Source organism: Cherax quadricarinatus, chromosome 21, assembly GCF_038502225.1.
Source record: "Cherax quadricarinatus isolate ZL_2023a chromosome 21, ASM3850222v1, whole genome shotgun sequence".
Classification (NCBI taxonomy): Eukaryota; Metazoa; Arthropoda; class Malacostraca; order Decapoda; family Parastacidae; genus Cherax; species Cherax quadricarinatus.
The window spans coordinates 33,856,023-33,870,406 of NC_091312.1; the positions used below are offsets into that span (position 1 = coordinate 33,856,023).

General features: G+C 40.5%; 1 long non-coding RNA gene across 1 annotated transcript in view; it reads right to left on the reverse strand.

Moving 5' to 3' along the window:
• Nucleotides 1-1,408: 1,408 nt before the first annotated feature.
• The window catches only part of LOC138853038 (uncharacterized), a 170,316-nt gene continuing 157,340 nt past the window's right edge, over nucleotides 1,409-14,384 (reverse strand). The window contains exons 2-3 of the long non-coding RNA XR_011392284.1: nucleotides 3,581-3,630; nucleotides 1,409-2,189 (exon numbers count right to left, since the gene is read on the reverse strand). This is a non-coding gene — a long non-coding RNA (uncharacterized lncRNA). The remainder of the gene's footprint in view (nucleotides 2,190-3,580; nucleotides 3,631-14,384) is intronic.

Genomic DNA, 14,384 nt, shown 5'->3' on the forward strand with positions numbered 1-14,384 from the left:
TGACAGTGCGGGTAATCAAGGTCACACACAGACTATGGAATGAGTGTGGTTAATCAAGGACACAGACTATGGAATGACAGTGTGGGTAATCAAGGTCACAGACTATGGAATGGCAGTGTGGGTAATCAAGGTCACACAGACTATGGAATGACAGTGTGGGTAATCAAGGTCACACACAGACTATGGAATGACAGTGTGGGTAATCAAGGTCACACACAGACTATGGAATGACAGTGTGGGTAATCAAGGTCACACACAGACTATGGAATGACAATGCGGGTAATCAAGGACACAGCCTATGGAATGACAGTGTGGGTAATCAAGGTCACACATAGACTATGAAATGATAGTGTGGGTAATCAAGGTCACACAGACTATGGAATGACAGTGTGGGTAATCAAGGACACAGACTATGGAATGACAGTGTGGGTAATCAAGGACACAGACTATGGAATGACAGTGCGGGTAATCAAGGTCACACACAGACTATGGAATGAGTGTGGGTAATCAAGGACACAGACTATGGAATGACAGTGTGGGTAATCAAGGACACACCGACTATGGAATGAGTGTGGATAATCAAGGTCACACAGACTATGGAATGGCAGTGTGGGTAATCAAGGTCACACACAGACTATGGAATGAGTGTGGGTAATCAAGGACACAGACTATGGAATGGCAGTGTGGGTAAACAAGGACACAGACTATGGAATGACAGTGTGGGTAATGAAGGTCACACACAGACTATGGAATGACAGTGTGGGTAATCAAGGACACACAGACTATGGAATGAGTGTGGGTAATCAAGGACACACACAGACTATGGAATGACAGTGTGTGGTTAATCACATCTGGTTTGAAAAAGCGGAAGGTAGCTCGAATTCCTTGGATTAAGAGCGTTTCGCCGGCACCTTTCCTCCTCCTTTCCTCCTCTGTCCGTTCTTTTAATTAAGCAGAGAAATTAGAAAGGACATTAATATTGATGACAAATTTCTGGAAACTGTTGGCAGCAGACATATGAACTACGAAGAAATAAAACACTAACAATGCTCTCGGATATGTAAAGTAAAAGGACACAAAGGCAACTAATGTGACATTTTATTGTTGCAATGTTTCGCTCTCCAGGAGCTTTATTAAGCTATTTATCAAGATAAAAAATGTGATTACTTGAAGATTCCTAATCGATACGAAAAAATAATCAATTGAGAGAACAAGATCGCCACACTTGTAAGATAAATGCAATGCCGAAAGAGCACTAGAATATATATATATATATATATATATATATATATATATATATATATATATATATATATATATATATATATATATATATATATATATATTATTACATAATATGGTACAGAAGATTTAAGAGATACATTATTGATATAAAGGTGGCATATACGGTACATGTTGTTACGTGTGTATCACCGATTATAAGGCGAAAATCTCATCCAGCTCCTCAGAGCTGGGGCGTGTGCCCAAAATACAGCAGGCATTACCCCTTTGAACAGCCGCACTGAGCCGCTGGAACAGAAAACTAGCTGCCCTGGGATCCCTAGTTACCCTGATGAGTCTTTTTCCCAGCTCCTTAAGGAATTTAGATGCACTCTTTCCCCATGAGCCAAGGGTCTCTGAGCCTATGGGAACAAACATATAATGATGGGCAAGTTCTCCATATTTTCTAGACTTTTGGGACTCCCTGAAGCTGGCAGCTGCCCCTCCTTCCTCCCTGGTGTATTGGAGATAGGTATCAGCCAAGGTAGATGCACATGTATAGTCCCACACCACCTGCTTCCCATCTGTCCAGGCTTGAAGGGTGATACCATCTGGACGCTTCTGGCTGCCATCGATCTGCATAGTTGGGGTGGCTCCCTTACTGCTGGGCATCCAGCTGTTGTGAGGCTCCTCTTGATAATGTTATTAACCTCTTCATGTCTTGCAATCTTTCCCTCGGATTTACGGCACACAAGACCATGGTACCCGAATCGGTCTGCTGCTTCACTGCCACAAATACACCTGTGTTCGGCGAGAATAGGGGCGGCAAGTCGAAGGGCAACACCGATGCGGATGGTCTGTGGGTCGAGACGTGTGCCAAGGCTGGAGTTGGGAACAGCCAACAGAAAGTCCCCAGCATGAGGGGCTCTCACTACCAGGAGGCGGGCTCTATCCTTCCCTGACACACTCTGAAACATTGTTGAGGCTATATTTTCCACTATTGGACCATCCCAGTGCGATTGTTAGTAGTTGTTGGGGGGAGCAGGTCTGGTTTCAGAGCCCGTTAGATTATCCCAGATCATTGCTCCGTCAATGAATATATATATATATATATATATATATATATATATATATATATATATATATATATATATATATATATATATATATATATATTACAAATAACTGTAAACTAGTGGAATGTGGAGGTGCTATGTGCTACAAGCAATGGAAATTTTGAACAAATTATTTAAGCAACTGAACACTGAGGACGGGACACCACCAGCACAGTGTCTTGACAATGAGGAAATGGTATGGTGATACCCACACGATGTGGAAAAAGACACTTATGTACAGTTCAGGACATTTATTAAAGGAAACGTTTCGCCACGAGTGACTTCTTCAGTCCTAATACAGAGACAACTAAGAACAAGAGTATAGTGGCAGGAGTCAGGTGGGTAGAGGTGGTGGTAGTAGTAGCAGTAGTAGAACTAAGGTGGTGAGACGGATGGCTACAGAGGGACCTGTGGACATCATGTAACAGCAGTTTCTAGAATGGGTAATATCCTGTTGACTAGCAATTTTGAGATACTGTAACTACCGCACTTTTGCTTTATAGTGTTAATGGACAGCAATTAGTGCAGCTTCTATGCATTTTCTCCTCCTTAAATCGTCTTCTTTAACACTAATTTAGTCTCACCGAATTTCATGAGGTGTCCAACATCGTCCGTATGTTTACGGTCATCATAAGTGTCTTTTTTCCACACGACCAGCACAGCTACACTTGAAACTTAGCATAGGAAGCCACAAAAATGGTTGTTTGCTTGACACAAAGGTAGCCTAGGCATGAAGAAAAGACCCTTAAACAGAGCTCTAACAAGGTCTTCTAATCATATTTGATTTCAGCTATGGAGATACGAATGATAAAAACTAAGGACCTCAAAAAGTCTTAGAAACTCCTGAGCTGCTGGAATTAAATGTGCAAATATTTAATCTTTTCCGAAATACTTGACAGCTGCTTTATTCATCCAAAGTTTACAATACAGGTTAACAGATTCCCCAAACTTATGTATGGCAAACTATCTTATGTGATGGGTACGTTAAACACATTAGTTTTTTTATTTATAACCATGTAGACGTAAATATTGATGAGAGTACCACACAATGCTGGCATATCTTATTTTTTTAAATAAACTAAAATTATAAAGCAGATGTTTAGAGCAAAGTTTATGGAATGACAAGAAATTCTAGAGCCAACATGCGAAAGAACCCACAATAACAAGGAGAGATGGACATGCAAGACTAGACATGATATTCACCCAGAATGAGAAATGCAGAAAGACAACTGTAAAGCACTCACAGGAGCCAGTGATCGCTGCACTCACACTTCAACGCACAGTAACGGTGGGGCTGAAAAAAAAGGAAACACTTTACAGAATTTAAATCATGGATACAATGGGATATTAATATTATTGTCCTGCCACTATAACATATGATGAGCCACATTACTTAGAACTGCTGGAAAGTTGCTAAGATTCTGTCATTCCCATGCCCAGAAGAAATTATTGCATACACAAGTTTCGCTTGCCTTATTCGGCAAGAAGAGCGTTGCTACTCAAGCCAAAATAGTAAGTTTTACCTATACGGCACGGCACATATATAGTGCGTAATAAGCCGAACTCGATTAAAAATAAACTTTAAAAAAAAAATCCTTTACAGAATAATAGATCATTTTTTTTCCCACTGGCAATGATATAAAGTTTTTACTTGAGGACCAAACCTAACTTAGAAACCTCACCTAACCTAACTTAAACTGACGTACCTTTGCTTTTTAGCTAAATTCTGCTATATCATACGTCAATTTAAATTCATTAAATATTACTTAAAATCATTAATATGTATTTTTTCGTTATGTTCAGACTTATTTCCGCTGATTCATCACAAAAACATATTGATTCTGCTAATTCGGCAGAATAAGCCGAACTCGACGATTCGGCTTAATCAGCACATATTCAGAATAACCACTGTGAAAAAATAGTGAAATTCCAAGCGCTTTTGTGATTTCTTGCATTAACAAAACACTGTAAAAATAAAAAGATCAACAGAAAGGCATATAAGAAGGAGGTTACACCTCGCTACTAACAACATCTGATCTTTTTATGATAATGCAGACAGGTAGTCAAGGTCCTGTTAAAGCTTCTACTCTACCCAAGCTTTAACATTTTAACTTGTCTAATGTATCTTAAATTCTTCCCAAATTTTATTAATTATAAATGAATCCAGTTTGTATAATCCTAAAGCAATATTCATATTAATTTCAATTTTTTTTAAGAAACTTGATTCTATTGTATTTCTTTCGACCATGAACCTGCTTGATATAATTGTCTCGGCCTTTTGAAAATAAATTTGATGGTTAAAATCTCTCACATGAATAAACATAGCATTAGAATCTTATCCACTTCTAATGTTATATTTATGTTGTTGTAATCTTAGTTCAAGACTTTTACAAGTTTGACTGTAATAACTATCATTTTTTTTTACAGGGAATCTTGTAGACACAACCGTCAGCATTTTGGGGAGAATTTTTTATCAATTTTTTTTTACTGTATCAAGAATTTTAAATACAACCTTGTTATTAAAATTCTTAAGTAGAGAAAGTTATATCAAGAAAGTTTTCGTGGTAAAGGAGAATCAACATAGTTTTAGCTGAGTAAGGCTGGTTGTCCTTTTTGACTTGTAAAAAGTATTTCTAGCAATTTTAAAAGATTTGTCAATTGTTTGGGGTATATTAGATCATTAGTTATTTCATAAATCTTCAAAATTTCTTCATTTGTGAACTCTGGGCTGCGAATACGCAAAACTCTCAAAAACATTGACGAGAATACAGAAAGTTTAACACTAGTAACAATAGTGCACATAAGAGTTATTTGTTGGTTTTCTATAAATTTAAAATTTAAAATCATAGTTCCCCTTAATAACTGAAACATGTAGAAGAGGCAGTGAATTATTTTGTTGAAAATTATCAGTAAAATTTTAATTTGCAGCCCCGAGTTCATAGATGAAGAAATCTTGAAGATTTATGAAATAACTAATGATCAAAAAAAATTTCGAGCTACCTGAAGAATTGTCTCTTTCCCAAATTTAAACAATTATAGTCATGAAAATTATTAGACAAGTTATGTTAATTTAACAATACTATATTACATAAATCTGAACTTAGTTAACTTAGACTGCTAGGTAAATTTTGATGCAAAATAAAAAAAATGCAAAAAATGCATAATTTTTTTAACTGTATAAGTTATGGAGAGGAAGATGGCGAAATTGCAATTTACGAACTGATTTGCAAATTATGTTATTGAAAAGAAACCCGAACATGGCATCCATCAACCTCTTCCCACAGTACTACTATCCACTCATCCACTTTCCCACCCATCCTCAGTCACCTTGATGGAGGTGGAAGAGAAGGAAGTAACGAAAGAAAGCAGTAAGATGAAAGTGAAGAAAAAAGAGAGGACGAAAAAGAAAGGAAAAAGACAAAGAGAAGAAATGAGGAGGTAACAGAAAGATGAAGTAAAGATGAGGAAGGAGGAAGAGGAAAAAAAGGAAACGAAAGAGGAAGTAGTAAAACTTGTTATGTGTCAGTAAGGTAGTACAAGGCAGCAGTTGAACAGCGTCTCTGGGGAGAACAACTGACGCATTACCCAGCGTGACCTCACACACCATACTGTGTGTTCCACTCGCATTTTTATCAACCTTTGTAAGAGCCACACAGCTTAGAAAAAAGCCAGAATGTATATACTTCTCATTTTTCCACGATGTAAGGAGCCGCTGCCTGGGCTACTGTGACGATGCAGACTTCTGGCGTCACCAGGGAGAACTCAGCGGCTCATCATGATCAATAACAGATTGGTGAATATGGTGACGATGATAATGAATAGCATGTACCTCATTACTCGAGATGATGACGAAGTATCCACTGCAACATGCACATTGAACCCACCTTACAGTACTGCTTTTCCCACAAACTCTTCGACTTGCACGTTCTTAACTAACTTCAGATGCAGAGAAGTATACAATAGCCACAAGTGAAAAACTTCAGGCATTCTCAGTAATTTAGGTTCTTGACTGGATATATACGTGTGATAAATGGTTTAAAAAACGACAAGTTGGATATATACGGACAGTAAATATTCTCTGTACATTCTCCAGATCTGCAGTTTAGCCTTCATTAAAAGGCGCTGTTAATAACAGCAATATTTCAGTTTAGAGAAACCAGGTCCCTCAAAGATTATCATCACCGATTTTTTATAACTGATAGTTTACCAATGTATTGCTATTATTCTATAACGTCAGCAGATTGGTCAATACAACTGCAACAGAGGTTGGCTCACACTCACACTACGACGGTTGGCCAACACAACTTGCTTATCCACTTCTAAAATTCTGAGTACTTGGCACTTGCAAGAGCCGGCCACCACCGCTACATGAGACACGTGAAGCCACCTGCACACTACCAGATGTCTTGGGGAGGTCAAGCGTACATTCATTTGCATACGCACCTGCTTAGGTTCACGCACCTGCTTATGTTCACGTATCGTGTGTGGACACACACACTTATCGCAGAGTAAACAAATATACATATCCGCCCGCCCACTCACACCCACACAAGAAAACCTATATACTCCTTTTTTTTAAGTACATACTACTCAAGAGAGGATTAAGAGTCGGGCCCGAGAGATAAATCACAACTCTCATCAAACACCTCTCGATGTGTAGACAAACATCAATAATAACAACAGCCAACCAATATGTTTGGCCAAAGGTCTAGACTCTTAGACTTTAGAGCATTAGCTTAACATTCATGTTAATAAGAAAAACGTTCGTTCTCGCTCTTGAATGCTGTTTGCCTCTCGCATCTCCCAGGCCGCCCATCGCGCCCATTCTCTCTCTCTCTCTCTCTCTCTCTCTCTCTCTCTCTCTCTCTCTCTCTCTCCCCTCATGACTGGACACCCCCACTCGTAGTGTAAACGACTATATTCCCCACCTTCCACATCCCACAACCCATAACCCACCCATCCTCTGGCGCACGCAAATAAAATTTTCATTAACAAAAACAGCTTCACCCATCGTTGTGCTGCTGAATTGGTGGAACACTTAACAATATCCACTTCCGTCGTACCTCTGTAAATGTGGGAGTGGTTGAGTTTGAGTAGGAACCGTGTAGACCAGGTGAGTAGACGTATAACAGTGCTCCTCTGTTTCTTATGTTCTCTACAACTTTTGTGGCTCATCGCATATTTGTAAGCTCTTCTGTGCCACTTTCCTCCAAATGTTGACTCGGGAAAGTTACCGCTTCTAAAAGTTTCGCTCTCCATGTTTCTGGTCTTCAATGCGGGTCTCAATTTTCTTAATATTCAAATGGCGTCTCTCTCTCTTCCTTCTGCTAATATTTTCCCACTATATGTTATCGAGGATTCTCTTCGTCCACTTCAGATAATTAGTTCCTATAATGGCCTCCGCCACCGCTGCCGGCCCCGCCGCCGCCGCTCTGCCAACCACTTTGCTACTCCTGCCTACTCATATTTCTGCACCATCTTTGTGGTAGCCGAGCATAGTTTTCGTCTCACCTTGTAACTTGGTGATGCAGGCCAGGGTAGCCACACTCGTACACCAAGTCACGTGTTAAAAATAAATTACCCTTATGTGCCTGTCATTTGTTTATCACTCTTGCTATGGGCGTAGGCCCATAACTTTATAAAAACCTCTTACATATGTCTACCCCATTTGTCAGTACCCCTTCTCTGTCAACCATTTAGTGACACCTCCCTCCCATCTCCCACTTTTAGACATCTCTTGTGTATCTCATTTCCTTCGCTCCTGTACCCAGCAGCTCCCGCCGCTCCTGCGAGCATTCTCTTCGTCAATATGACCGTGATCGACGTCTTGGTCCCTTCCCATTCGTCTCGGCTATCCTGTTATCCTCCTCCGAGATGCTGGACATTAATGTCAGATTAACAATAATTCTTACCTTCCCAGAATGTTGCACAAAGACGTTACATCAACAAAACTTCCTTCCTCCTTGGATGAACATTGACGTCACATCAACGACGCTTCCTTCCCTTACCCTCGGGATGTTGTACGTTGACGTCACATCATAAACAACGCTTCCTCCCCTCGGGATGTTATACACTGACGTCACATCAACAACGCTCCTATAGCCACCGGAAACAACCCTCGCACTGCAAAGTTCTGCCATTATGTCGGCACACACCGCTTGGCGTCACAGGGTAACAGTGTCGTAGAAAAAACGGAGTAAATATTTTAATGAGTCGTAATTCTGGTATACATTAAAGTGGAAAGCTGAACAAAAACCATACGCACTCGACATCGGTGTGAGTATCACTAACAGTCATGGCCTGGTGACTATCACCTGGAGTCACTGCTTGATGATTACATTAGTTCACTTAGTAGCGTGACTATCGCCCTATCCTTCACTATATGTCATTCTTTCATTAAATTGCTGAATATTCTCTCACGTTAAAAAAAAATCACACCCTATTTAAATAACTAGCATTATTTATTTTATACTTTTTCTCTATATCAAGAGAAGAAAGCAATTTGGTACAGGGTGTCCCACAAGTTTGGAACCAGAGGGGAAACTGAAAAGAAAGGCAATAACAAAACCTTTATCCGTAGAACGTGTTCAGTGTGTCTACCATTATTACTAATACTTGAATATTGTTAAGATATCCAGTCAACGAACTCGCACTTAGTGGTATTAGGAGTGATAGTGTTACATGCGTCAGTGATGTGCGTAAACCAGCGCCTTCATGCAACCAGAGATAAAAATCCAGTGAGACCCCTTGACGTCCTATCCACTGACACTATTCTTCTATACTCATGGGACACCCTGCACATTTGTAAACAAAATGACAACTAATGCGACGTAAGAAAAATGTAAACTTTACGTAAAGTAACAGCAGAAAGGAGCATTTGTAGGGGATTTGTCAGGCCGTCCACACATGCCGGGTCACAATATGGAGAAAACCCGAGCCAAGAACCGTCCTGGCCAACCTATCTGAACCGTCCACAGGTGACAATACGTCCACACGGTGCCTGACATGATGTAACACAGAACCTAACATGATGTAAACACGGAGAATGTCATGATGTACACACGGGTGCCTGGCATGGTGTACACACGGGTGCTTGGCATGATGTACACACGGGTTCCTGGCATTACGTACACACGAATGCCTGGCATGATGTACATACAGGGTGTGGCATGATGTACATACAGGGTGTGGCATGATGTATATATGGGGTTTGGCATGATGTACACACGGGGCCCCTGCATGTACATACGGGAATGCGTCAGGTACACACAATTCTAAAATGTGCACAAGATGAAGGCAGAAGGGAATGACACGATAACTTAAACCTTATTTTTTCCCGTTAAAGGGAGATGGTGCTTTAATGCTATAGAAAGAATCTTGATCCAAGGGAATCTGAGCTAGCCTTCCCTTGAATCAAACTTGATTACCTCCCATTTCCCAGTCTCTGACAACTAGGAACATATTAAAAATATATAATAAACACCAGTCACTGCTAATAACACACAGACAAACATAATAAATAAAGTTGGTTAGTATATTTCGACCACAACTGAAGTCCTCTTCAGTAGCTACACAAAGTGATGAAGAAATATGTTTCTATAGGGAGAAAGAAAAAAAAACCTCTTCAGGTGAGGGCTACGTCATACTGAACGTGGCGTCAGGAGAACAAAAACTTTTTAGCAACAGACGTAGATGAACAAAAGAAACTCCCCAGCAGTTGAGTACGAGTTGGTCCTACCTTTGATACCTCAGACGAGTTCCCAGAGTTTTTCTACTCCCAGAGCCCGGTCTTGGGCCAGGCTCGTCTGGTGTTTGATCGGTCAACCAGGCTGTTGCTGCTGGTGGCCAGGTGACCCACAACTGCATCACAGTCTGATTGATCTGGCAGTGAAGCATTTTTTTTTTTACACAGGGTTTGACAAGGTTAAGGATCCCTAGCTTTATTGACAAGCTATTTACAGGTTAAGGATTTCTAACTTTATTGGCAATCTAAGAGCTGTTACATACATCAGCTCATTTGAAAGCATTTTTATTGTTATGAGACATACAAGTAGGGAACAGGATGAAGTTGGAGCCATCTGTGGGCCAGCATTTTCATTTGATCAACTGACTTTATTTTCCAGTTTCCTCTCCAGGAGTTCTACACTTATCCCAGAAGTGTTTCTGATATCTTCTGGTAAGATGTTTATTAGTCCAGGGCCACGGACGTTGATACAGCGTTCCCTTATTATGCCCACTGCACCCCTGCTTATCATTGGGTTTATTTTGCACTTCCTGCCATGGAAATATAAACACATGTGCAATATAATGTGATCCTTTATTGACAACGTTTCGCCCACACAATGTTTTTTTTCAAGTCACAAACAGATCACATTATACTGCATATGTGTTTATATTTCCATTGTGTCGGTATTTTACATCATTTATTTCCACCTCCTGCCATATTTCTCACTCCAGTATGTTATGGCACTGTGCAGGTTTGGGACACAACCTTAAAGTACTTTTCAGATATATATTATCATGTATCTCTCGTCCGCTCCAGGGAGTGCAAATTTAAGATTTTAACGCCTTCCCAGTAATATAAATGCTTTACGGGTTCTATGTAGGACGTAAACGATCTCTATATCTGTTCCAGCTCTGATCTCTCTCTCCTACCCTGAACGAGGCCGTTAACGCTGAACAATATTCCAAATGAGAGCAAAAGTGATTTGAAAAGTGTCACTTTTGGCACTATTTACTTTGCCTTGAAAGTTCTCATTATCCAACCCGTCATCTTCTTGTCATCCACGTTGGGTAGTTTTGTATTAATTTCTCTACTGCTAGTTAAACGTAAATCTAGGTAAATATATGTTAACCTAGAATAACTAAACCTGAAGAAACCGAGAATAAATGGTAAATTTTGATTCTATGTTAATTCGGGCAGAAATGCACGAACGAAAAATTGGAAGAATATGCACCCTCTAATTAGAGAACAAGTTGCTATAAAATACACACACACATATAGGACCAGGAGCTGTTACTCGACTTCTGCAACCACAATGATGCGAGTACACACACAGGAAGGCAACGAGTGATGGTACGTGTTGAGGTGTCAAAGACTTGGCGCCTGTGACGAGCGGGCTTCCACAGGGGTCAGTCCTAGGACCGGTGCTGTTTCTGGTTTATGTGAATGACAAGATGGAAGGGATAGATTCAGAAGTGTCCTTGTTTACAGACGATGTGAAGCTAATGAGGAGAATTCAAACGGATGAAAATCAGGTAGGACTACAAAGGGATCAGGACAGGCTGCAAGCATAGTCCAACAACTGGCTCCAGGAGTTTAAGTGCAAAGTCATGAAGATTGGGGAAGGGCAAAGAAGACGGCAGACGGAGTACATGTTAGGGAGGTCAAAGGCTGCAAACCTCATTCAAGCAAAAGGATCTTCAGGTCAGTAACATACTGAGCACATCTCCTGAGGCGCACATCAACCAAATAACTGTTGCAGCATATGAGCGCCTGGCAAACCTAAGAACAGCGTTTTGACACTTGAGTAAGGAGTCATTCAAGACACTGCACACCATGTACGTCAGGCCCATAAACAAGTATGCAACACCAATATGGAACCCACGCCTGGTCAAGTACGTTAAGAAATTTAAGAAACTGTAAAGGTTTGCAACAAGACTAGTCCCGGGAGCTGAGGGGTATGTCTTACGAGAAGTTAAGGGATATCAACCTAACGACTCTAGAGGACAGGAAGGATGGGGACAACATGATAACGACATATAAAATACTGAGAGGAAGTGACAAGGTGGATACGGACAGGATGTTTCAGAGATGGGACACAGCAACAAGGGGTCACAACTGTTGAAAAGTTGAAAACTCAGATGAGTCGCAGGGATGTTAGGAAGTATATCTTCAGAGTTATCCGGAAGTGGAACAATGTGCAGTGATGTAGTGGAGGCAGGATCCATACACAGAAAGCTTTAAGAGGACACGATAAAGCTCATGGAGCAGGGAGAGTATAAACCTAGTAGTGATCAGCGAAGAGGCGAGTCCAGGAGCTATGACTCAAGCCCTGCAACCACAAATAGGTGAGTACACATACAAACATACGCACACACACACACACACACACACTGCCAGGAGCTATGAGTCGACCCCTGCATCTACATATAGGTTAGTGCAAACACACACAAAGAAACTTGACATGTATAAGTAATCTAACAGCGTTTTGAGGAAGCAACAAAGAAAATTGAAGAAACCCGGAATGTGCAGCTCCGCCTTCCCTTGTGGGGGCCCTGCTTATTTTCCGGATCATATTTCCTGGGTGGCACTGTTCCTGCCACTCAGGTGAACAGTGGCACTCTTCTCTGCACACTAGATGAAACTCACACTTTCCAAATTTCATGGCTGGCACTGCTCCCATTAGTGACTACTGTGACTGCCATAAAATGGATGCCTTTACACTAATGAATGCCATGGTTGGCACTGCTCTACTTACATCAGCTGAACCTTGTGGGTGACAAATTTTAGTTAAACTAGCTGAACGCCATGGTTGGCACTTTTTTCTTTATACCAGCTGATTACTAGGTTTAGCACTGTCCTAATGCGCTGAACAATATTGTTGGTCATGTTATACTACTGAAGCCTAGGCACATCCGCCTCAACCACGGATAACTGGTAATTTTACTCTTCCCTGTAGCATTCCGCTGACCTGGAATACACATTTTAATCGTATGATCCAAGGTTCGGGCTTTTAGCACCTGGAATGAGATTTATAATCCCAGAAATGTCTGTTGAGACCTCGGTGATACTTAGAAACCTAGTGCTTTATGCAATAATTTTTATAGCATAATACTGTTGCTAAACTCACTGTATCTGCATAAAGACTTATTAAATGCATGTTAGTTTTAATAAGCATGTGCACAGTATAATGTTTCTGGTGCAGCGTTCTGTGTATCCTACAACGCTCTTAATTTGGGTCCTGGCTTCTGATTCTCATCATTTCTTTGATGCTGTTATGTATTCCGTCTTTGGCTCCTTCAAATATGTTTCCGTCTCTAAAGAGAAGACTATTTATTGAAAGCATTAACCAGGAACTCTATGTATCTTCTCCCCCCCCCCCAAAAAAAAAAAAAAATGTCAATTCGTGGCTTTTGAAAGAATATTAGGCATTATAAACCGTTTTTAAACACTTCCAATGTGTAGACAGGTCAATTTGCATGAAGGTCAGTGTAACAGGTTCACGCATAATAATGTATTAAGATAAATTTGTTGTAATGAGATGAGATATGTAAGCTTAAAGTGAAGGAAAAGATGCAATGGTAGTGTACATAGTATCACATCCTCAACTCACCCAGATAAAGAAATTACTGAATGGGGAATTTGTCCAGTGAAGCATTACTGAAAGCTAAAAGTTTATGCCATTAATATTAGGTAAGGCCTTTGATAAGAGGTCTCTGATGATTACGACTTAATGTACGGCTTATGGTATTTTAGTAGACGTTTCGTCCGCCAGGGATTTATCAACTCAGCAACTTTAGTTGATAAAGTACCTGGCGTACGATACGTCTCCTAACAAAATACTATAACCTGCTTATTGTGTCATCACACTGCCGGTACATTAAATCATTTTATACACAAAACAGTCTCTGAATTAAAGAAAAGGCACAGGTGGAGCACAAACTAGTACACTGTGACAACGTTTCGTTCTGTATAATACCTCGTAGCCAGTGCTGCTGGCAGCCTACATGCATGTAAACATGGTCCAGAGGTTCAGTTGTTGTTTAGACCGAACATCAGAATGGGAAAGAAATGTGATCGAAGTAACTTTGACCATGGAATAATTGTTGGTGCCAGACGGGGTGGTCTGAATATCTCAAACTGATTTCCTGGAATTTTCAGCACAACAATCACTCGAGTTTACAGAAAATGGTGTGAAAAACACCAAACATTCAGGGAGCAGTAGTTCTGTGGGCGAAAACACCTTGATAATGAGAGAGATCAGAGGAGAATAGCCAGACTGCTTCAGGCTGACAGGAAGCTCAGAGTAACTCAAATAACAACAC